Below are 25,521 nucleotides of genomic sequence, written 5' to 3'. Positions count from 1 at the left end.
TCCCATCTTCCTCATCCTCCCCCAGCCCCAGGCAGCCACTGTTCTCTCTCTGTGGATTTGCCTGTGCTGGACATTTCATGTAAAACAAGTTATTTCATGTAAATGGAACTGTCTATTGTGACTGACTTCTTTCACACTGAGTAACTTTTTCAATGTTTTTCCAGGTTGTGGCCTGGGTCAGTACTCTATGCTTTGCTATTGCTGAATTATATTCTACTGTATATCCGGGCCCCACTGTTTACCCATTCATCAGGTGATAGTCATTTGTGTTGTTTCTGCTTTTTGGGTGTGAAGAGTAATGGCACCGTGAATACTCCTGTAGGAGTTTTTATGTGGACATTTGTTTTCAGTTCTCTTACTTGTGTGACCAGAGAGCAGAAATGCTGGGTCATTCATAAACCAAATGTTCAACTCTCTGAGGACCTGCCAGGCTGTTTGTTAAAGTGGCCACGCTGTGTTACATCCTCACCAGTAAGGGCTGCGCGCTCCGCTTCCTCTGTGTCTTCATTAGTGCTTGTTACACATTTTTTTATTATAACCTATTGTAGTGAGTGTCAAGCGGTTTCTCCTAGTGGTTTTGACTTGATTTCTTTTACAGCTAATGATATTGAACATCGTTTGATTGTGCTTATTGGCCATTTGTATATTTTCTTTGAAAAATACATTTTCAGATACTTTATTCACATTTTAATTGAGTTCTCTTTTTCTTGTTGAGTTGTAGGAGTTTTTTCTTTTATTTTATCTGAATACTTAATCAGATAAATAATTTGAAAAAATTTTCTCCTCTCTGTTGTTTTTTCACTTTCTGGATGGTGTCCTTTGAAGCAAATTTTTAACATTTGATGAACTCCAATTTATCACTGTTTTCTTTGTTCCTTGAGCTTTTGGGGTAATATTTAAAATCTGAGGTATTTTATTTAAACTTTTATATAAAAAATAACTTAATTCTTAAGACCGTTCTAGGAGATGGGTGCTGTGGTTGTCCACAGTCTATGGATAGGAGACTGAGTTGCAGAAAATTTCACTGAAATATCAGTGTCACAGCTACCCAGTGCTGTGGGATTTCAGACCCTCATGTTTGTCCCCAGCATTTGTGATCTTCACCACCATGCTCCACTACTGCCTGGAATCGTTAATGAAAAAGTTTTCCTTTTTTGATTTCTTGATTGTTTGTTTTCTCATTGGGGAACTCACCTCTTCATTTTCCTTGTAGAGATCTGTGTAGGTTTATTTTAGGTCTCATGTACTTATTTATTACTCAGGCTCCAGTGATGATTGTGCCTAGTTGATCTAATCAATTCATGCTCAAGTCTTTCCTGCTCATGACACTAAAAAGAGAGTCATGATTTACATAATGCTCAAAGAAGAATGTACTTGAGTGATTTTATTTTTCTAACCAATCAAACCAATCAAATAAAAACCCGGTGTTGGAACAGATTATTAGCCCTGCAGAATAGGGTCACTGTCTTCCTTGTGTTTCATTTCTTTTGTCACAGTGTCTGGATAGTGCCTTGCTGTCCAGCAGTTTTGTGAGGATATGGTGCTCGTGAATCATTGTAAGGAAAGAATTTTGACAACAGACTGTGTTGTTCGTTTCACGAGGGAAAAGATCATATAGAAATACTGCTCAGATTTATTTTAAAATTAAGCTTGGTGTTTTGAGAAGGGTTCAAGAAACCATACAAAAATCTTTTTCACTAATTTTAAATCTATCTTAGACACATTATGCTTACATAGCAGAGTAACTTATCAACTAGCCTTGACAAGAGGAGTGTATTATTGATTATCTATTTTAGTTGAAATATTCTACCTGGGATAAAGTAATCAGTGCCCATAAATGAACAAATATGTTCGTATTTCTATGCAACATGGGAGCAGACTTCATATCTTTCTATATAATATATATGACTGTGTGTTTTAATCTGTCTGTCAGTGTTTTTATAGTTTTTCAGCAATGTTGTAACTTTAGAATTCTTCTAAGGAAACCACCCCAAATTCTAGTGCAGTTTGTAGTGTGTATCCTGTCTTATGCATGGGATTCCACTGTCCCCTCTGTGAGGAATTTTCTCTCCTATTGAGTTAGTAGCAGAGTTAAAGGAACTATGATTTCTAGGCCTTTGATCTCCATGTGTTTGCAGTTGGCTGTCAATCAAGATTTTCCCTTTCTTGAGTTTTCATTGTTCAATTAGAATTTTGGAAATAACAATTAATATGTTGCAACACTCTCCCTAGAAACTTGATGTGTTTGTGCATTTCAGGTTCCAATTTACGAAAAATGTAAATGCACTCTTGTTTTTAAATAGTCCTTTTTCACTAGATATTTGTTTTCATCTTTATAGTCAAAATATTTATTTCCCAATGAATGAATCGGTTTGCATGTTTTAAAAAATACCTTACTTTTTATATTTCTTATTCTAACAGGTATATTCATTGTACAGAATTTAGAAAATAAGGATAAACACAATTATAACTTAAAAATGGCCTCTAATCTCACCTGGAGATACAGTTGTAAGGTTTGAAATTGAGAATTACAAGTCCTCTCAAATTGTTCTACTATTTCAACTACGGTTTGGTTACTGAGATCCTCGAATTCCCATATGAATTGTAGGAGCAGATAGTCAGTTTCTGCAGAGCAACCCGCTGGGATTGTGATCGAGTCCACGTTGAATATATGGATCGCTCTGGGGAGCACTGCCATACCAAGAATGCTGTCATTTGATCCAGGAATGTGCGTGGTGTGTCTGTCCAGGTATTTAGGTCTTCTTTAATTTTTTTTCAGCATTGCATAGAGTTTACATTGGATTATTTTACTATATTTTTTGCCTTTATACTGAGGACAAGTGTGCAAGGTACCGGGATCAGAAGTGTATTGGAGCTCCGCAACTTGCTGCCACCGGACGCTGTGCTCTTGCTTCGCCCACTGTACAATGCTGCACAAAATAGGACCTAAGTAACTCTCTCTTGAAAGAATGATTATATGATTGCTGGATGATGCTTGAGAGTCCTTATGATGATGTATTTTTCCCAGAATTTCCACTCTTCTTAACTATGCCCTTTCTCTTCCTTTCCTCCAGCCTGGGTTTCAGCCTGCCTGTGGCATTGATTTTCCTTGTCTGTGGACTCTTCCTTTCACTAGTTCATGATAATGTTACATGTGAGATGTGGAAACTTGCTAGATGTCAAGAAAGAGCAAATCCATTGTATGCTAATATTTTTAGAGTGTGTTATTGTTTTATCGACTGAAATTAAATCAGGCTGACCCATTGAGCCATCCCCTGAGCTCTTTTTGCCTTCCTACAGGTGATACTGCTCTCGTTGCTGCATGTGCCCTTCCCCCAGACTTGGTTTTGGAGTTGAGTAAGTCACCATCACTGGAGCCCTCTCTTTAAATGATGAAGAGAACACTTGCTCTTTCTCCCTGTTTGGGGACTTGGATGAGATGAGGTAACAGATAAAGAATGGAGCCCCACCTCATTCTGACCCCCGCTCTTTCCGTTCCTTTCTCCAGGGGAAGAGTACAATACAAAAATATAAAGATTGTGAGCTAATGAGATAGACAAGACAACCGATCATTTATTAAATACCCTTTCATGCCAGAAACAAATGTATTATACACACAAACAGCACATAAAATACGGTAGTACTGTGGTTACAAACGTGGGTCCGAGTTCGAGTCCGGGTCTGGAGTGACAAGTCCTGTGAGATGGAGAATTGGTGGGTCGGCTTAGCCTCTCCTGGACTTGTTTTCTGTCCTGCAGAGATGGGGCTCGCTAGGCGTCCCTCCCCCGTAGAGGTGCTGAGGGCTGTAAAAGACGCGTGTAGGCAGACCGAGCACAGCTGCTCTTTCCTCGTAAGTGCAGGATAGCATAGCTTTTGCGGTGATGGCTTTATGACCACACCGTGTAGATTCTCAGTGCTCCGAAGGGATGCCTTGCGAATTGGAGATGGGATTCTCACTTCTGTAAATACCCAAGGACTGTGTTATTGGGCCTTGCTGATTTGACTCTATTCTTTAGAAAGTACATAATGTAGATATATTTTTCAAACATGCATGCTTTTTTTCTTTTATTATTTATAGTTCTACCCTCTCATCTCTTGGTGTGACTTTTCATGGAATCCAGGAAACAGTCCTAAGCTACCTGCCTCTTCACACTTCTCCGTGGTGGTTTCATTCCCTGACTAGAAGAGGGTTTTGCATAGGTAATTTTGATTGCTCCCCTTCTCTTGGAGACTCTCTGTTTGTCTGCCCATCTCTCACCTGTCCATCTGTCCATTTCTCTACCCACTCATTCTTCTGACTTGTTCCAAGAAGCATTTCAGGCAGCTTACAGAAGAACAGATACCAAATAAACAGGTGAGAAAATGGGGCCAAGTTCATACAGTGAGGCTAGGAGTTGAGCCTGTGTGAGAGTTGCAGGCGTGAGACACACGCCTCTGCCTTGTGACTTATAAGATAGACAGCATCAATGTGCCTGAAGTTCCCAGCAGACACAGGGAAACAGGGTTTGTGGAAGATGCTCATTGGCTGTGAAATAAATAAGTGGCTTAGTAGAAGCCCAGCCTTTCCAAATACTAAGGATTAGGAGAATATTTTAGTGTCTTCCAAAATCAAAGTATTGCATCTTTTCTTTTTCAGAGTCTTATGTATAGTTGGTTTACATTCTATACCTGGAAATTTCTCCAAAACTTCTGCCCACGTGAGTCCCATGACTCGGGAATGGGGTGGTTCTGCTCATTAACGGGTGTTGGCCAGAAACGGAAAATGACAGCCTCAAAGGAGCCTGGGATTTATCAGTTATGTTTTTTCAGTGCTGTAGATTTCAGAAAATGCTTTCACCGTTTCTCTCCATCTGAGGCAGCAGCGTGCTCTCTTACCAGCATCAGAAGCTCAGGGCCACGGGATGGTGGGGTTTGACTGCACTGACGTCAAGACAGCTGAGCTAGTCACTGCAGGCTTGGTGCTTTCACGTAGTGCATTTCATGTTCTTTAATTGGTTTCAACAAGTAGTTAATTAACTGAGTTAATTAACATTTAATAAATAAGATGCTTTTTTGAAAAGACAGTCATAGGCAGAATATAAGTTGTGAACACTTTAAAAACGGTTTCATTACTGAAATTTCAGTAGGGAAGATTCAGTTTATCTTATTTACGCCTCTCTTTAAAAGTAACAAAGAAACAAGACAGAAAAAGCAGAGGATGATTTCTGTTCTTCCTCTCGGCTTGCAGGTGCCTTCACCTCCAGTGGCATCCATCCAGACACCAGCACTGACACTGGCCGTGCTCAGAATTGCCTCAGCCCTGAAGACACAACTGACAAATAGAAGGGGGGGCGCCCTGTTACAGGGGGTGCTCTCACTTTGTGGGTCCTTATGTAACTGCGTGGTGTTATTCAGGATCGCCCTTTCTACACTGCGTGACGGTGCTGCGGTGTCTCCTAGTTATTTGTTTATGTAAGTACTCGTGTGTTTTTTCCAATGTGTGGTACTAGACATCAAAAAATGCTTTTTTCAGGTGAAAAATAGTGTGTATTTAATATAAAAGTCTGAAAAAAGTGTCAAAAGTGTCTATCTTGTTCCCAGTACTCAGAGATAATAATTGACACTTTAAAATCTATTTTCTGTTCTTTTCATCAGTGTGTATTACCTCTGTCATAAAAACCAGCGAGCACTGTGTGCCTGTTTACTCTATGGAGACCTCCATTTTCCATTCGGCTTATTACACATTTTTCTACAATATTCTATCTCCACTGGCATGATTTTTAATGACCAGTATAGCATTCTGTCTTGTGGAGGCATCGTCCATTTTACTTTGGACTTAAATAAACTTTTAAACTCCAAGTATACTTAACTGAAATTCTGAAAAGAGAACTGTGGTGGTACCGAAAGTCCCCTACTTCCCTTCCCCTTATTTCCAGAGAGTAAAAACTGCTGACAATGTGGAGTATGTATTTCATGACCTTTATGCCTATGTCATATATATATACACATACATCACGAATATGAGAAATCTATGTATATGTGAGTGTATATATGCTTTATTGAAAAATAAGGCCATACTATATGTTTTCTGCAGCTCGGTTTATTCACTCAGGTATATATCATTGACTTCTTCCCCCTCTAGACTCACCCGGTCCTTTCAGATAGAGTAGAGGGTTTTCCTGATGTGCAGGTTTGGTCTCTTGTGTAAGGACACCTTTCGTGGGAGAGTACTGTGGACAAGGCCTTGGACCACGCCGAAACGCTGGAACTTTAGTGCCCACAGCTCGCCGTGATTTACCGCATCATTGTCTTGATGGTAGACACTTAAGTTTTCTCCATCTTCCACTGTCAGAAAGGGTGTTTGACTGGAATCCTTCTTATACAAACATTCCTGTGATCTTGTATAAGTATTTCTCTAGTTAAGGTTTCTGGAAATTTAGTCCTTGGATGTGACAACTACATAAATCACAGGCTCCTTTCAAGTGAATCTAGAAATTCCTTCTCCTTTGGGGAATGAAAAGATGTAGAATAACTTATGTAACCAATTCTCTATCGCTGGACATGATTTCACTTCAGCTTTTCTTCTCACCATTTTAAACAGTGCTGTGTAAATGCTCTGATGAGTACATCTTTTTGAACTGATTTTTTCTAAATGAAACGATTCCTAAAAGTGGAGTTCAGCCTGTGTGTACACACGTTTTTCAGAGTTTACATATCCATTGACATGTCGTCCTCCAGAAGATCGCTCACAGTTTGTTCTCTCAAACATGGACACTAGCTAGAATATCTTTTAAAAATATGTGCCAATATGATGAGCAAAAGTACTTTTTCATTGTTTTAATTTACACTTGATGACCAGTGAGGTATTGAGCATTTTTCACTCATTAGCCATCCGACTTTTAAAAAGTGAATGATCTCTTTTGTCCGTTGAACACATTTAAGTGAGGGAGCTTCTTGTTGCTTTGTGACAGCTCTATGTATATTATGAACATTAACCCCTTGTCTTCATCAAGATGTATCAGAGAGCTTTACCTTGTCATTTTTTGCCTTTCATTTTGTTCAGTAGGTTCATTTTTGTTGTGGCCCAAAATAATCTTAAGATAGTAAATGTCTTCTTTTTGGGTTTTATCCTTGATATTATTCTTAGAAATACTTTCTTATAATGGTATAAATTTCTTCTGTAGGTTTTTTTAATCTCTAAGATGGAGATGATAATGGTACTTGTTATAGTGAGGAGAAGTTGAATTAATATGAGCAAAGAATTATATTCGCTGTTATAAGTACTTTCTAATATTCACATCACTTTCTGTAATTTTTCTTGCGGTCATTATGACTGGAATAGAATTTGTTCTTTCCAGGGGATTCTCTGATTGTTCCAAGACAATTATTGAATTCATACTTTGCTTTTTAACTTGAAATCCCACCTGTAAAGAATACTTATGTACACTAGAGTCTCTTTTTGAGCTCATGGTTTATTTCTGTCAATCTTACTTTCTTACTCTAGCACTATATCTTACATATTGTAAAAATATATTTAATATCTGACAGTGCGATTTTTTTTGATTCTCTTTACCATCCAATATTTTCTTGGCTAGTATTATGACTTTATTATTCCTGAAGAATTCTAATATAATTTTTCAAGTTAAAAAAAAAAGAAGTGTTGTCATGGGATTTTTTAGTAATTTTGAATTATATTTAGGAGAACGTACATTTTTTCAAAACTGCTTTCCTCCATACAAAATGTTGATGTCTCTACTTTCACACCTCTTACTTTACCCCACAGTACAGTCCTGTACTTTCTCCATGTACAACATGGGCATTGTTTTTGAGTTTATTCCAGATTATTGTTGATGATTTTGTTAATTTTTTAAGTGAGAATTTTTTGCTATTATATTTTTTAACTGTTAAAACTGACACCTAGGAAGGAAGATTCGGTTTGTAAATACTCACTTTGTAACTTCTCATTTAAAATTGTAAGTATTAAGTACTAGTTACAGAATCCTTTCTTTTCTGTTTTTAAAAATTTGTTTCCAAGATTCTCAAAATGGTCATAGCAAAGTAGTATAGATGAGGAGACAGATGGAGAGAGGTAGTGTGGCTCATGTACAAACTGTGAGCACTTTCATGGCTGCCTTTACGCTGGAAAAGCCGCTGAAGAGTCCAGGATAAACCAGGGGTGGCTTTGTATGCAGTTGAAAGCCAGCTTTCCTGCCTGGTGAAGTCTGGTGGGCATGGCAGGTAGATGATCAAGGTCGAATGGAGGTTATTGGCTGCACAGAGCGCTGTGTCTGAGAACTGGAGAATATCACCATGGGAAATGCTTGGTGCCAGGAACAATGCAGAGGAGCTGGGGACCCTGTGTGTTAAGGATTTTCCAGCCCTGGGAGTGGGAAGATCAGACTCTGCATTCAGATCTGAGTTTGAATTCATCCTCTTTAGTTTACTTGTCCTCTGACTTTTGTCAAGCTATATACCCTCTTTCACTTCCTGTTTTCTTATCTCTCAAAATAGGAGAATTACAGCCTGCTGCTAGATTGTTTGGTCAGGTTAAATAATTAGTGTCTATAAGATGCCACGTACAGTCACAAGCTCAGTGAGAAATGGGCTGTCGGCTGTTCTTCTGCAAATCAGTGCTTGACAAGACATGGGGGAAAGCCAGTCCCTAATTTGTGTGTGATGCAAGTAGGAACAAAATTAATGACTTGCCTTTCCCTAGCAGTATTCTTACAACTTTGCTTCATTTACTTCTTTCCTCCTTTCCTTTCCCCTTTCCCATCCTCCACCAAAAGAGCCTGAGACTCTCTCAGAATACTAGATTCAAATTAATTTAGAGGTTGGCTCATCCTCATGAAATGATAGTAACATAAAGAAAATCTGTGCACATCCCAGAATACATTGTATTTGATTTACAAACACACGCGTGCACACACACACACACACAATCAGCCTCCCTCCCACTTGCAGAGGGAGAAGGACCACTTTTTCTGAGTTTTCACTCACTGAGCGTGAGAAAAGTGTCTCTTACACAGACGTTCACCAGGCTTCGTGCATGGTGTTTTTAATTGAATTTCTGCTTTGTAGCCATAGATATAGTCTCCTAATAGAAGAGAGAAAGTGGAGACATAGACATTCTGCTGAGATATTGGTGTCATCATATTTTAGTTGGAAAGGACTTAAGACAGAATAGAGTCGTAATATATTATGGGTGAGAATCCATGATGTTGTAACTTGGACAAGAACCTGGACCTTCTGCCATCTTGTCCACAAGGGTGAAGAGGCAACTGGGCAGGGAATGGTAGGGATCCTTCTTGCTTGAGTTCCATGTTCTTGCTAGTTTTCATTACTCAGCTGCCTTTAGTTTATGTACATGAGGCCTCTCATGGGAAGGTCACTCTGTCCTGATAGATTGAGTTTCTTATCAGCAAAAAGCTCTGGACCCACTCATATTTCCCAGAGTTTTCTGCTGACCTGCTGACACTTTATATAATTGAGACCTAAGAAACTACTGAATATAAAATCCTTATTGTTATTGTTTGCCCTCGAGTTCCATAGGAATGGGGTGCTGTCTCAGGCTGTCTAAAGCCAGATCCGAACAAAGATAGGGTGACAGGTTGTGCTGCTGTTCCTCCACAGTCGAAGGGGATTTCCACCTTAGCTTTATATTCAAGACAGATGAGTTCAAATCTTGCCTTTACCAGTTATTATCTTTGTGAATTTGGGGAGAAACTGTACTTTTTTGTGTCCAAATTTGTTTATCTGTAAATAAGTTCAGTATTTATTTTAAGGTTTCTGTTTTAGAATTGAATGAGCTAATTCCCTCATTTACACCTAAAATAGCGATCGCATGGTTCTATGCTGGTGCCTTGGTAGTTGATTACTAAGGGACACGGCAGTGTGAATGGGGGTGGGGGGCCCCTGGATAATAGAGCTTATATTCCAGGATATGCTTGTAAAAGACTGGATGTGCAGTGGATTTTTAGTAAATATCTACTCCTTTCCTAATCTGCATTGATTGTGTATATATCTTTATACTAATATATGAACAATTTTTATTGCAATTTAAATATCTTTGTAGTATTTACAATATCTAGCTATAAAAATACGTGATATAAAATGATTTGAATTTATTTTCTTTTCAATAAGCAAAACAAACTAAAATAGAAAAAAGTTTTGAAGGAGAAGAAATAATTTTATTTCTGTGGAATCAATTCCTTATAATAGGTTTTTTGTTCGTGTTGTTAAAAAGCATATAAAATTGATAGATTGTGACATACTGGAAATGAGGAAACAGTGGAGACATACTACCTCTAAGGCAGTCAATTTGTTACCAAGTCCAAACTCGTTCTGCTTACTGCATGACAGGCCAATAAATCGGGAGATGAGATGTTGGAGTAAGGGAAAGAGACTTTATTTGAAAAGCTGGCAGGCCCAGGAAATGGCATATTGTTATCCAGTAGAACTCTCATCCCCAGGGCAGAATTCAGTCTCCTTTTATACCAAAAAGGGGCAGGGATGTGGCTGGTTGTTGCAATCTTCTTGTTGTATGAATTGTTTGTCCTTGAAAACCTTTGTTCCTGCAGCTGTCCATGTGGGTCAAATTATGGTGCCCCCGTATAACCTCCAAAAAAAAGAAAGGTTATTCACTATTTTACAACTTGCCATCTATACATAAGTGTAGAAGAGCAAATATTCTTAAAGATCAGAGCCGGGAGAATAGGCCCTCCTGGATATTTCAGGCTAAAGGCAACTTTCTTTTACAAAAGGTGCAGAAACAGCAAGTCTGAGCCTAGAAAACAAGGTACAGGATTAAAGCCAAACGAACACATCTAACATGGAGTGAAATTTGTTCTTTCTATTACAATTTCTTTTTCTCCCTCATAAATAATTTTACTAAGAAACATGAGCAATTTTTTTATTTTTGCTTCTTAATAAAGGACTACAACTATATTTTAGTGAGCAGGGATGCTGTGCGTGCCTTGGGGTCACAGCAAACTCTTATTGGGGTGGTCGACCCTGCAACATGCCTGATGCCCCGTGAGTGTTGGTGAGGGTCTCCCTAACCAGGGGCTCTCTTCAGGAACCACCATATGGGCGTTGACCTCTGGCATCTCTTTTTCAGCTGCAGGAAATTTTTTCAGATTCTATGATAGAAAAATCACTCCAGTTGGGGATAATCAGGGAATAAAGGAAGAGGAAATGGGCTTGAAGTAGAGTAGAGGACAGAAGCTCAGGGAGCCTGGGGGCTTGGCAGCGGGGCCTCGGGAGAGAGAGGAGCAGAGGTGTGGATGGGACCGGCTACGGAACCAGCTCCTGCTGCTTTCCCTGCACCCAAGCCACACAGCTTTTAATAGGGCCCAGGACTCTCTCCTGTCTGGATGTCACTCTGGGCAGAACCTTGAGAATCGAAGGTAAGGGGTGGGCAGCACTCACCTAGGGGGTCACTGAGGACTTTGGTCAAGTCCACATTGACTTTTCCAGTCATGTGCCTTCACCTGTTCTTTATCTCAGGATCTGAGAAGCAGGAGCAAGGAACTCAGGGAGAGATCCAGGAAGATACCTGACTGTGTTAAGAGACGACAGTCACAGTGACACTGGGAGCGAAGACACTTACAGCAAAGTAAAATAAATTCACAACTATTGCATCAGAGCTGCAGGTGTGAGAGAGCCTAAGCCTGTCTCAGTGTGCAGGGGACAAGCGGAATGGAATGGTAAAATTAACACTGACAATTGAAATTTTGTTAAATAGCCTGCTACTTTTAATTTTATCACTTGAATGTATGCAGGTGTATTTCTATGAGCATTTATAGGTTCACACAACCCCACCAGCCCCTCTTGCCCCCATGGGGGATGGGATTTCTCAAGCACAGTGCCCCTCCTGCTTGCTTGGGCCACGCTGCGGGTCCTCGCCTGGGGACGGCCTGCTACAGGACACTGAGTCCCCGAGGCACGGCCTGGGATACATGACAGGAACATCTTTGCTCTTGGCTGAGGGCCTCCATTTCCCCCTGCAGTGTAAGAATGCCGGTGACTCAGTTAGAAGCATGCATCCAAGCCATCCTTCCGTGTCATCACCATCTAGAAGCGGTGCCTGAATCTTCTGAATTTCTGCAGAATGTGGTTTACAATCACCTTCAACAAGTGAGTGTGTGTCCTCTTTCAAGTGGAGGAATTACTGCCGTTTTCCTGGAACTTACCACTAGTCCATCTGATTTTTCTGTGCTAGGATTCTGTATGGCCTGCTAATAAGTCTGCAGTCAGATCTAGAAACCCTGATGAAGAGGATTATTTATTTTCTTTCTTTATATGATAGCATTTTACTTTCAATATTCTTAGTTTTCAGTTCTTGGAGGAATTTTTTCGGGGGTTGGAGAAACAACTTTGCTCTTACCATCTTTGTGACCTTTTGCTATATGCGTCTCACCTGTCTTCTGTCACTTGTGAGGCGGTTCCATTTGTGACCCTGTCCGGGTTGTTCATAGTATAAAACATAAAATCTGTAAAAGTACAGTCCCTTTTACTCCGAAGACATTCCACAAATACTCCTTTTATCTGGGTGTGGTTTTAAGAAGACACAATGATTAGAATATATACTTGCAGGTTGCCAGTGCAAAATCCCCAAGTTAATAGTCGAGCTCAACATCTAAAATCTTTCTAATGTACCATGGATTTGTATGGATAAGTGAATTAGTTTGCTAAGAACTCAATCCTCCCAAGCTGATGCTCTGCCAGATGGTGGGGCCGAGGAACGAGGGCATGTCCTGCCCTTCCTGAGCTGATAGTTTCATGGCAAAGACCTTCACCAGGTAAAGAAATTGAAGTTTCTTCTAAGAACAGAGGGTCTGAAAAGAGTCCAAAAAGCGTGGGAGTGACACAATCCCATTTGTCTCAAGTAGGGGAGAGTGGCTGTGGGGCCACTTGGGAGACTCATGAGTCCAGGTGGGCAGTGTTGTTGGCTTCCACTTGAGCGGTGGGACGGTCAGTGGGTAAAAGCGAACATATTGAAGGCATGTTTAGATGGTAAAGAGGAAAGGGTCAATGCTTTCTGTGAAGGTAGGATGGAGTAAGGCCCAGGTTTCTGGGTGGATTAATGAGTTAAATAATGGTCCTGCTGTGTTCTGAGGAGGGAAAGCTGCAGAGGGAGTTCTGGGGGAAAACTGATGAGTTCAGCTGTTGGTAAAGTGAAAGGCTCTTAGATGTGTGGTCTGGGAGCTCTGGTGAGAGCCAGTAGTGAGTAGGGGGTGGGGAGAGAGACTTTCAAATCATTTTGTCTTGTGAATATACATATAAGAATAAGTAATGACACAACCCCTCTATATTCTGGATTTAAAACCCAGTAACATTTTGCTATATTGACTGCAGGGGTTCTTAATTTTTTAATAGAAATAAAATAAATAGAAACAAAATAGTGGAGTTAATGAATATCTTAGAGTTGATGTGTGCCCTTGTATGTATTTTCATACCTCATCTGTTTATAAACATAATCTACAAAAAGTTAACTTGCTTAGCATAAGAGTTAAACAGAGGGACGTGACACACTCTGTTGGTGGTTCAAGGTGATTTCTTAGGCAAATTATGTAGCCTCTCTCTGCCTTAGTTGCATCTTCTGTGAATGCCCCCGGGCCCCTCATCACAGCTGATTTCCTGGACTAGATGTTGGGAGGGAGGCTGCTGAAGGGAGTAAGAGGTGGCAACTGCTAGGGTCACTGAAGAGAGAGACAAAAACAGATTAAAGCCGAGAAACTGAGTGCTAATACCCTCAAAGGAGAAAGAATCCCTCAGTTTTTTGAGCCACTTAGCATAAGGGAAAGAAAATCATGTGGATCCAAAGCTCTTGAGCATATGAGTATTGTGGGTGGGAGGGTTTCATCAGAAAAGGGTTGAGAAAAGGCCTTTTGGTTTCCCTTTACGTTTCCAATAAGGATGAGGCGCAGAAGAAAAACCACCCGCTTCACTGTAGAAGGTGCTGTTTTGTGCGAAACTGACCAAAGGTTGGAAACCAGTCATCAGTGGTGCTGGCAAAAGAAGAGACTTCTGGATTGGGTGGGGCACTTGCTGTGACTTCCAGGTGACCTGCTGGCTGGGGGCTGTGAGGCGGGCAGTAGGTTTGCAGTGTGACCTGGGCATAATCCCTGGCATTGAGGCTGCTGTTCTGACTAGCAGAGCTGGGCAGACACCGTCCTAATGGGGCTGCTCGGGATGAGGTCTGGGACACCTGCCGTGCTGAGGGCGAGAGGAGAGCTCCCCTGAGGTTGTGTCCCTGTGAAGATTAGAAACGTCCTCCTGCAGGGGAGGAAAAGCCTCTGAGTAGCATGCCAGATGCACAGGCAAGACCAGCCTGAGCATGGAGATTTCAGGAAGCCGGAATTCATACAGGCCCGAACAGCCTTGTTCCTGAGAAACTGGAGGGAAAAGATGCTGCAAAAGCATGCTAAGTTCAGATACTGTGGTGTGTCATGAGTGATAGGAAAAGACTGTTCAGGCAGCCACGAGAGAACCCTGTGGGTGTCCCAGTTGGGCGTCACACAGGAGGGAGGAGCAGAGTTATATACTTTGTCACTTATTAGCTGTGTGACTTTGAGCATTATCACCCCACCTCTCTCTCTATATATCTACATCTGTAAAGTGACACAGTGACAAGCTCGTGTCATCAGAATGCTTAGTTTAGCTCTGATCCCCTTTGTCCAGTCCTGCCAGTGCTGCCCTGCAAGGTTCTGCAGCGGCTGCTCTTGCCCTGCGATGGGAGGGCATAAAAGGGCATTGTAGCACCCGAGGGCAGGAAGGGGTTGCTTTAAAAGCAGACATGTAACCGCCTGCAGCTGCAGACCTGCAGGCAGTTTGGTTTATATTCTTGGAGAGGACTTTGGAGGCCTTTGCATCGACTTAAGACATGTTTTCCCTTGGGGACCTGATTTGCCTTTGCAGATTATTGTTGAAGATTTGGGCTTCTGGCAAAGCTGTTTTCAGAGATGGGTATATACGTATAATATCATATAAAATAAAATGATTTATTTAACGTGTGCGACTTTGCAGCTGTTGGGAACAGCTCTGTTGGCCTGGTCTCCACGGAGGACACCAAGGATCAGCAGAGCATGCGGGAGGGAAGGCAGCCTGCAGTGCTTCTGCGGGGTGTTCTCCCCAGCATGGTGCTCTGCTGAGTTGACTCTTCTCTGAGTTTGGTTGCCAGAGGAGCAGAGAGCAAAGTAATGAGTTCTGGAGGGATTGTATAATGACAGGAAGAAACAGGAACCTGGAGATTTTCCGGACTAAAACACGCTTTTGGTTCCTGATTCAGTGTGTTCCATTACAGAATTGATGAGTTGTGTCTATTCTGGAACGTCATTGAAATAAACGTTCAGCCTAAATGTTAAGGGCTTTGATTTATTTGGCTGGAGGACTCGAGCCGGGATGACAGCATCTCAGATCACTCTGAGGAACTGCTCCCAAGAGGTAGGGGAGGAGCTAGGATATATAGAATCTTTACAACAAAGACCAGGTAATTGGAACAATAAAATATTGCTTGTTATCTAAAGAAAACCAGATATCTCAAGTTCAAGTATTTATTGCTTTTCTATGTATGGTGGGAAGCAAACATTTGGGTCATTGAATTCATTCCTTTGGCAAGCACCTGGCTATCTAGGGCCAGTATCCTGTCCTTTCTTGCTCTGAGTCTGCTCAGAGGGCACCACTGTGAGTGGTTGACAGGCCGGGCTGCAGGCATGTACTCGCTGGGGGTTGGCAGCAGCCGCTTTTGACTTGGATACAGCATTCTTTGTTTACTGACATGGTTGCAGTATTTTCATGCACATTGTAGTATTTTCATTCACAGTGTTCCCCCTTGGTCCTAAATTCGACCAATATTTTGAGAGACATTTCATGACCAATTTTGTCCCACGGTGCTAGGATGGCTCATTCCTAGTTCAGGTGAAGAATCTTCTGAGATGCCATTCAAGGTGTTAGTTTTTTTATCAGGCCCTGTTGATACTAAAAGTTCTCTGGATCACCTGTCTTACTAGTCTATTATGATCCAGGAAGTGTTTAACCTTCTTTGCTCATTTCCATACCTAGAATCACACTATTATATTTATTTTATTCAGGGTTATAAATTTCATCTGTTTCTTCAAGATGTTTAGCCATCATCAATCTTGTGGGCCTAGTTACACATTGGGAAATGTAACAGACAACAATTTTATAAAATAGACAGGATATAAGTAATAAAGCTAGTAACGTTAATAAAGTCATGAGTAAGAATTTAATAGTCGAGAAGTTGTATTTTTGGGTCAAAATTTTGCTTGTGTTTCTGAGTTTGATCCTAAGAGAAAGTTCATAATTATGGTCAGGGTCAGGGCAGGTATTAATTGGCCAGGTGAAATCTCCCACCTTGTAAGATCAACAGTGGCCTAAACAGAACTATAATTTCTTTTTAGAATAACGTTTCTGAGGGCTATCTAGTTAGAGCCTTGGAGTAGGGAAACCCACCAAGGTAACACAGAAGTACTAGACATAGGTAATTTATCATAAACTTAACAAGTGGAGTAGTTCATAATCAAAGGTTGGAGAAATTATCAAAGTAATTTTTATACAGGCCTGGTCCGGTGTCTTGGGTCAGCTGTCTGGCTCAGATGTCGTCTTCTTCTCATCCTGGTCTGGAAGCTTTTTCTCCATTTGGGCATTGTTTTAAGGTGAGCAGCGCTCTATAGGCCAGTGCACTGCAGGGGATGTTTCAGATAGGAAATGAATCCGAGACTCTGTTTCCTTCAGCTTTGGTTTGTATGGTCTAGTTAAGAGTACCTGAAAAAGGGTCTTTCCATTCAGGTTGGAGACAGTTCTTTAAGTCATGCCTGTTGCAGTATGTATAATCCCCTGGCTGCAGGTCATGGGGCATTGGAACTTTACCCAAGGATAGATTACTGAGCTTCAGAAACAAAACTAGAGTATTCTTTTCATAATTCAATTAAACTGTACAGTAAAGTGACATAACAGCAAGGAATGATCTGGGAAGTGTCTTAGTAAATATGGACCTCAATTAACAAAACTAGAATTTAATATCCACTAAAATATAATTTTTTCTCTCTAAAGTTACCCTCAGTTTTCTCAAATATAGCCAAATCAAGATTACTTTCTTTACAAGTTAAATCTGATTATTTGATCATATAGGCTTTTTAAATTGACTGTGTTGGAAGTTTTAATACGGAGTCTCAGGGTAAAATGTTAATAAGGTTTTCTAAGACCAAGAAAGCCACGTCAAGGCTTTTCATGGATTTTTGCCTTACAGATTTCGGTAAATTCTTTTCTCTTTAAAATCCTTAAAATACCTTTATACTCCTATATCTGTTAGGAGATGATCTCCCTAATTTGATAAAGCCACTGGGGACCTAAGTGTTTTAGTCTCTTGAGGGATCAGATAGAGAGAAAAGATAACTGTTCCAAGTGTGATTACATAGGTATAATTTATCAAATTGCTGTGAACCGTAACTAGCTTAAGGAGAAGAGATTCTTTATGTCTGGGAAACAGGTTAAAAGCCAGTAGTATTTCAAACAATATCAAAAATTATAACCATATTCAACAGGTTAATCAGTCCCATGTAACTAATTCTTTTAATGAGAGTTTTCATTAGAACTTTAAAATGTCTTACCCAGTTTAGTTCAGTGCTGTAGTTTGAAATTTATTAGAAATCAGTAAATCTCCTTGAAGAGAAAGCATTTTGCAAAACCATCAGAAGAAAACAATTAACTGTCTATAAATGACAAAATATTTAAAAGCATGGTTAAACACCGTTACACTATAATCAATAAAGAAACCTGTTCACTATACCCATAATTATCACTGGTAACATTTCAGATAAACCAGAATTTTAGGGAGTCCATATAATTTCTACAATACCTATATTAATAATATTTCTCATTCAATATAACCTTAGAAGTTTTATGATTCATTTGACAATTCCATGTTATTTAAAATGCCAAATGAAACCTTATAGTTAAAAATCTCTCTTTGGGATGTTTCAGGGGCCTTCTGTAGCATCCCAAACTTAACTAGAGATTAAAAGAATTTTAATTAATTAAATTAATTTTAATGTAATTAATTATAATTTTATATTTGGGGAGCTTTTTGAAAGATTTCAGAACACTTGGTCAGATAAACATATAGATCACTGTAAAGTAGTACTAATTCATTAACAAGAAAATATGTCAAAGTAAAGGCAGAACAGGTCAGCTAAGTGGTATAAGAAGTTTTACAATCTGTTACTGAAGGTGGATTAATATTTTAAGAAAATTTTTTCCTCTTAACAGAGAGAAAACCAAATCTAATCTTGTACCAGCTTACTTCTAAGATTCATTTGCGTTGCCCAATTTGATTCTAAACTTAGCCAATTCTGACCACGTACAAAACTTTCCTCGGGGTTCCTTTTCCACAAGCCTTCCACAGATTTCTATACTTATATTAGTGTGTCCCTTATTTTGTCTTCCATTCAGAAGTAACCAGCTTCAGGGGAAAGTCACTATTTTTCATTAACAAAGTATAATTCCATTCTTACATCTTCCTTTACACATTTATATTACTTTCCTAGGATACTGAGATCATTCCCTTACTAATAGAGACCATTTCTGTGTGGCACCAACCATTGATTAATATTTCTAAACACCTTTAGTTTCACTGTAAGAGGAAGTTAAATGTTAAGTAATTCATATTTCAATCTTATTTTATCTGACAATGGCATAGATATTTAATAAAATCTTGTCATTTAACTTAATTTAGCACAACTCTAGAATTTAAAGATAACAAACATTTAGACATTATTTTAAGCATACATTTTAAAAATATATTTTAAATATTTACCCAAAGCTCTCATCTCATTTGCATTTAATTTACTTAAAATTTTACCACAGCACATTACTGTTATTTTTTTTTGACAAATCTGCAACAGATATAACAGGATCTTATTTGACTTTCATTAAACCTAGGTACAGTAAAGGTATTATACATAATATTGATGACTTTAAAGATGTCTATATTAATTAGAACATACTTAAACTAAACAATATCAAATATTATCTTAATATTGAATATTTTCCAATTCACATGATGCTGAAAGTCAATTTGTTAAGTTTTTATTATAAAAATACTTAATTTTTAAGCTCGTATATTTTTACGTCAATTAAGCAGAGCTCTTTGACTTTGAATTTTTTTTTTAGCAGTAGAAATATCTCACTTCTATAATCTGTATGCAGGCTTATGAACAGACAAAAGCTAGAGATCTCATAGATTCACTTAAAAACTTACTTAAAAGATATTTATAATAATAGTTGGAGTAAGCTGAATTTGCTTGCTCAAATCACTAAGGCTTACTATTTATGAAACAGATAGTTAAGATTTCTTCACAAAGTCTGAAGGACCCGTCAGAGTTCTGAGTTCTAAAATGCCAAAAATTTCTTGGCCTCAAGTTTTATTTCGTTGAGCTAATTAAGCTCAGTCCTAGGTCACTGTTTGTTGTATTTATATTTCTGATCTTCAAGACAAAGACACTCTCTTCCATGTCCCCAGAGAACTGCTCTGTCACCCAGACCCAATTTTACCTCCTTAATTGGCATTTTTGTATCAGTGAGAAGAGCTGTAAACAAAGAATTCCATGTAATAAAACTTTAAGGTTTTCTTTATTATGTCTTCCAAAGCTTGCATAAGGCATTTATTAAGGTCTCTTTTCCTTGAGTTATAAGTTAAACCCAGGGTAAACCTATATTTTTTTATTAGCCACTCAAATTAGTTTTTAGTTTTACGTTATATTGGATGGCTCATGTAACTATAGTGGTTTCCTTTAATTTGTTCAATTAATATTTTCAGAGGGACAGATATGTGCCCAGCCTTATAATACCAAGAAGGGGAAGCGTTTTTCCTCTGAAACATATCTATCCGACAACATAAGCAAAAGGTTTATATAAAGACCATTTAAATATACCAATTTCACAAACTTTTATCTCAATTTTATTAAATCTTATACCTTTAATTTTTATATTTATTAAGTTTAATCAATAATTCTTTTTTCTAGAAGGAGTGCCAGAAACCTTTTTTTTGTGTGTTTGCATTGTATATAATTTTATAGAAGTCTCTAGGATGCCCAAGTTTCAGCCAAAGAGCTTAGGCCCTTCTCGATTTTTAATTTCATTTATTGGTCTGTTGTCCCAATCATTGATCAAGTATTTCAGTCTACATATAAATATATTTTTAACTGTGGTAAATAAAACAGACTTGTTTGAACTTTAATCTTGGGGGGGAGTAGGTGATCTCTTTGGCCCTTTTTTTTTTAACTTTACGTAGTGTAGTATCAAAACCCTGTATGTAAATCCAAAAATGTCCATTTTATTTATCTCATTCAAAATAACCATATAAAAATATTTATCGTTTTGGGATAAGCTACTTATCTGTTTTTTCGACATTTTTACAATCATTTTTCCAGTTATTCAACCTAATTAACATTAATTATTCTAAGTTTTTATTAGCATCTATAGAAACATTTATCAGAAAGGAAAAACACAAATGTAGCTTTTCAAACCAGTTATATTTTTTTATCTGAGTTCTTAGGTTAACCATTAGATATATTTTTCTGCATTTAAACTTTATTTTAATAGGTACCAATAAAACAGCTGTTTATAATGAGATCTCTTTAAACTTTCACCAATTAAAAAGTTTTTCCAAATTAAAAAATCCATCATATGGCCATCAATTTATATATATATATATAGTGATTTTAAACCAATAAGATGAAGAGGCCCTTCCACATGAGAGTCGGGGTGTTGCCTAAATAAAATTCAAAGGTTTACTCTCCAAAAGCTTAAAGCCTTCGTGGTCCAGGCTGATGCAGCAAAGTTTAAGATGGCAAAATATCTGAAAATTGGTACAATCAAAGAATTGCTTAGAATCCCAATTTATTTGTGTGGCCACCATATGTACACAATACTTGAAACTTTGTACAACAGAGTCCAAGGTTTCCTTTAAAAACTAAACTAAACATATATATACTTACATACACACACTTAAAACACCCAGAGAAAGATAAAACATTTACATTTCAAGGACACAGGAAGAGAAATCCAAGTTCCCCCTAAAGGGGATTTTGTTTTTATAATTTCAGAATTCCAAAAAATATTTTTATCAGGCCTGGTTATTTTCAGAGTGAGTTTTTTTTTTTTTTCTTATTCCCGATTAATGTTGTAAGTTTTGTATGTACATAAATCTGGCTGGGGTAGTAGTTGGAGACTGGGAATCTGTCATTTCTTTTTCTTTTCTTTTTTGTTCTTTATTTTTTTTGAAAGTTCTATTCCCCATTGTAAGTTCGGGTTCTCACAATAAATTTGCTAGTAAGATTTCCCACAGGGACAACTCTGTGGCATGAAGCCTTTGTCTCTACCACTCCTGGAAGATTCTCTGTCACCCGAAAATGCTGTTACCAGCCAGGAGGATGGTCCGAATTTTTGAGTTGAAAATTTCCTCATAAGAGTTTTACTTTTATCCTGAAAAATTCAATGGAGGTAACCAAATTGAGGAAAATATTAGACCAGCCACTTACCTAACCACTCAGTCCTGAACCCAGTGTCTTTCAACTTGGACCCACTCGGGATGTCTCCACTGGGTGAGTATTTCCCTCATATGTTTCCACCAGCCCCACTTTGGACATATCCTCAAGGTGGGTATTTCCTGTTATCTTTCAAACAGGCCCCACCCAGTATGTCTCCACTGGGTGGGTAATTCACCTCAGTTTCTTTCAACTGGAGGGCCACGCACCTGGATACACCGCCAGATAAAACTTAGGATCATCAACCAATATGTGAGATCTGAGAACCAGGAGAGACTCAGCAAAATTCATCTGGACTCCCCGAGGAGGCGGATGGGCACAAAGGGCCAGTGCTGGTAGCAAGGCTTCGGTTACTTGGAGAGTTCAGGTGGAGAGAAATCTGCTGTGGGTCCCTTCATGGTGTCCAAAACTGTTGACTGAAATACATGTGCAGCTTAAAAGTTAAGAGTTTTGTTTTATTTGGTGGGAGGACTCGAGCCGGGATGACAGCCTTTCAGAAATCTCTGAGGGACTGCTCCCAAGAGGTTGAGGAAGAGCTAGGATACATAGGAGCTTTACAACAAAGACCAGGTTGTTGGAACAATAAAAGATTACTTGTTATCTAAAGAAAGCCAGGTGTCTCAAGTTCACGAATTTAGTGATTTTGTATGAATGGGAGGAAGCAAATATTAGGACTCACTGAATTCATTTTTTAGACAAGCACCTAGCTATCTCAGGCCAGTAGCCTGTCCTTTCTTATTCTGAGTCTGCTCAGAGGGCACCATTGTGATTTGCTGCTGTGGCTGGGCTCCAGGCCTGTCCTTGCTGGGGGGTGGCGGCAGCCTTTAATGACTTGGTATCAGTATTCTTTGTTTACTGATATGGTTGCAGTATTCTCATTCACATTGTAGTATTTTCGTTCACAGACCGATTATGGATAATCTGCAAACTTGGAAAGCAACCGAGATGGAATTACTGCAGGTACCTTCTGCTTTAATAAGCCGTGTGCAAACATAAACATGGAGGAAGCATATACTTGGATTTGGAGGTGTAGGGAAGGGATTCTGCACATTACAGGAGAACGCAATGCAGAATTCCTTAAGTCCACCTTCCTTTACTGTAGTGGTTTCTGAGAACATTTTATGGTAATTAAACAACATTGACAAATGGTGGCACACATTGCATTTAAGAGATGGCGGTCTGCAAACTTGTATAATGGACAGGTGGAATTCATAGGCAAGTGGTCAGGTGGATGGGAGAGAGATGGAGCCAAGGCCTGGGCCCAGATTCCGGTTTAAATCGCCATTTCTTCAACATAGGGCCTTGGAATAGAATGCATACTCTCTTAACCTGTTGGTGAATCTGTGAAATTGGCATGATAATATTCATTTCATCCTGGGATTGTTGTAAGATCTAAAGAGTATCATAGCACACATGAAGCATTTTACACACTGGCACTTAGCAGTGTTCACTGTGTGGGGCCGCCCCGCTTAGCGTGTGTCAGAGCCGTAAAGGCAGCATTTGTCTGTTGAGGACGCACTTGTAGCCCCTTGGCTAGGTTGTGAATTTGCTGATTTCCTTTAATGCTTGTAACTCTGTGTGACATGGGCAGTTATTTTCATGGACAGATGAGGAATCTCAGGGTAAAGAAGACTGTGTAATTTGCCCAAAGTCAGACCATAATTTTGGGTGCAGGGGCCTCGGTTCAGCATGGGCCCCTGGGCCTTCTGCTCTCTCCGTTCAGCACCAGAGCCAGATATGGAGTTGGCTGTTTCCCTGCCCAGAATATCCGGCAGGCCGCAAGACACACCTGGCCCTGTGCTGCTTGAGCAAAAACTCCGGAGGAGAGGCAGTTACAAAAGGGATAAACATAAAAACAGACGACAGCAAACTGTGATCAGCCCTGAGAAGGAAAGGAACACGTCTCGCCGTGCAGAGCTGGGAGCTTTCCCTTCTGGGCTGGTCTGGGTGCGTTCATCTCAGCTAAACAAGCTCTGCTGTTGCAGCAAGGTAGGAAGGCAGGGCGCGTGTGGGTAGGTAGACAGGGCCTTATTGATCGTACTCATTCCCCATTAAGCGGCAGCTTTCACGGGCACTTACCTAGTAAACATCGGCCATAATCATCACGCACTTTGCTTGGTAGTTTTATTGACCCCAGCTTTGAGATGAGGTCATTGAACCTGGGGAGTTTGCTGCATGCCCGTGATTACCTTGCAAATACCGCAACTGTTCTTTCAATCTAGACTGGTGTGGCTGTCATGCCCCAGCCCTGTGAATGGCATCGTGTAGCTTCTCCCAAGTGCCCCAAATGACTTACATTGATATGCTTAATTCGTAGGAAATGGTATGTGGTAATAAGGGAAAAAAGGCAGTAAGAAATTGTTTGGAAAACTAGAAAAAATCCTATTCTTTCCCGGCTGGGGGAGCGTACCCTGTATCACCCACCCTAATCACTGCCTGTCACCTCCTCCCTGCTGACTCCGTGTTCAGAAGCCACTCTGAGCCTTGGGAGAACATTTTTCCTCATGACACTTTTGACTAGGACCCGCGACATCTCTGTCCCTGGTTAACTCTCTCTTCAAAGCCATTTAGATTTTTTGCAGTCTCCTCCACTCAGTTGTAAGAATAGCCTCTTTAAACTTCTTGATGCAGCTCCTTAATGAAGATCTTGCGATGGAAACCTAACCAAAACTGGGATGTATGCACAGTGACTGCAACCTCAGCACATTGTGAGTTCATAATCAGAGGGGTGGGTGACTCAGGAAAGGCTTTTTTAAGGTAACAAGGGGAAAGTGAAAGGACGCAGGCTGTTTGAGAAAGAAACATCTCAGTCACAGCCAACAAGACACCTGTGTTCAGGATGGGGTGTGGCGAGTGCAGAGTTCTCACAAATAAAGAAGTGATGTGATGGGAGCGAGGACAGTTGGGTACTTTATTGGGGAGAAAAAAGTGGGCTGAACATTTCCTGGTTGAACAAGAGGATTGTGACATGATGTGCTTGTATTTTGGAGACAGGGGTTTTGTGGGGATAGGCCTAGGATTACGCTGTCTGGCTGGGGAGTCAGCACAACAGAGAAACACAGAGATCCTCGCAGACCCCAAGGCCCAAGCTGGCGAGAGGCTGTCCACAAATTGGAGCCCTGGAGGCTGGTTCTGTCCCTTAGCTGGGGACTCAGACCTCGCTTCACAGCCCAGTCCTGTTGATACAAGAATAAAAAGCGTTGGGCATGAGAAGGGCTGTGCCCCACCCTTTCGTTTAGCCCCTGGAATGTGCCCCACCAGATTTTGTTCTTTGACTTCATGCAGTAAAGAATTCAAGAGCAAGCCAGTGTTGAGTAAAGGTATATATATTCAGAGAGATACATTGAAATGGAAGAGAAACATCACGAGGTGTGGGGGTTTGATGCACAAATTAGAAGTAGGTACACACTCCACAGACAGAGTGTGGGCCTTCTCCAAAGAGGGAGAGAGAGTGGTGACCGCGAGGTGGCGCTGTGTTGCTTGTTTTCTTGGGCTTGGTGGTTTCATATGCTAATAAGTAGAAGGACCAGCCTAAAGGCAAGGGGCTGGGATTCCCAGGGAGTTGGCCATATCCCACCCTTTGATCTTTTGTGGCTAGCCATGGGACTGCCATATTGCCTGGGGCATGTTATTCACCACGTTACTATTACAATGGGTGTTTACTGAATCTCAAGATCTGCTAGAAGTTAAATCTCTTCATCCTGTGCCTCAAGGCCTTTTGGGGGTTGAATCCTTCACCATTTTGATGTCAATGGCAGCGGCCTTCCTTGAATGGCTGTGCTCTTCCCCCTTCCATCCTGTATCACTGTGATGACACAAAGACAGTAAAGGCTGGGCCCTAACTGTGCTCCTGCATTTAACGGCGGGAAGTGTGGGGTGGGCTTATGATGACTCTGAGTGGTGAGAAGGATGTTTCAGATTTTCTCACGTGAGACATGGGGATCTGCCAGCAGCCTCCCCAGATTTATCTCAC

At 40.1% G+C, this 25,521-nt stretch overlaps 1 protein-coding gene and 1 long non-coding RNA gene across 2 annotated transcripts in view; both read left to right on the top strand.

Annotated features, from left to right (window-relative positions):
- The window catches only part of LOC140701238 (uncharacterized), a 166,165-nt gene that overhangs the window by 102,900 nt on the left and 37,744 nt on the right, over window positions 1-25,521 (top strand). The window contains exon 1 of the transcript XR_012080201.1: window positions 5,228-5,451. The gene's annotated coding sequence lies outside the window, so the exon portion shown is untranslated. Of the gene's footprint in view, window positions 5,452-25,521 lie in introns of the transcript that reaches the window.
- On the top strand, window positions 21,710-23,530 carry LOC140701243 (uncharacterized). The gene is made up of 3 exons (XR_012080228.1): window positions 21,710-21,915; window positions 22,454-22,508; window positions 23,272-23,530. It is a non-coding gene; the product is annotated as an uncharacterized lncRNA (long non-coding RNA).

The sequence above is a fragment of the Vicugna pacos genome, chromosome 14, assembly GCF_048564905.1.
Source record: "Vicugna pacos chromosome 14, VicPac4, whole genome shotgun sequence".
Classification (NCBI taxonomy): Eukaryota; Metazoa; Chordata; class Mammalia; order Artiodactyla; family Camelidae; genus Vicugna; species Vicugna pacos.
The sequence above is the reverse complement of the archived record's forward strand: the minus strand, read 5'-3'. Positions and strand labels throughout refer to the sequence as shown.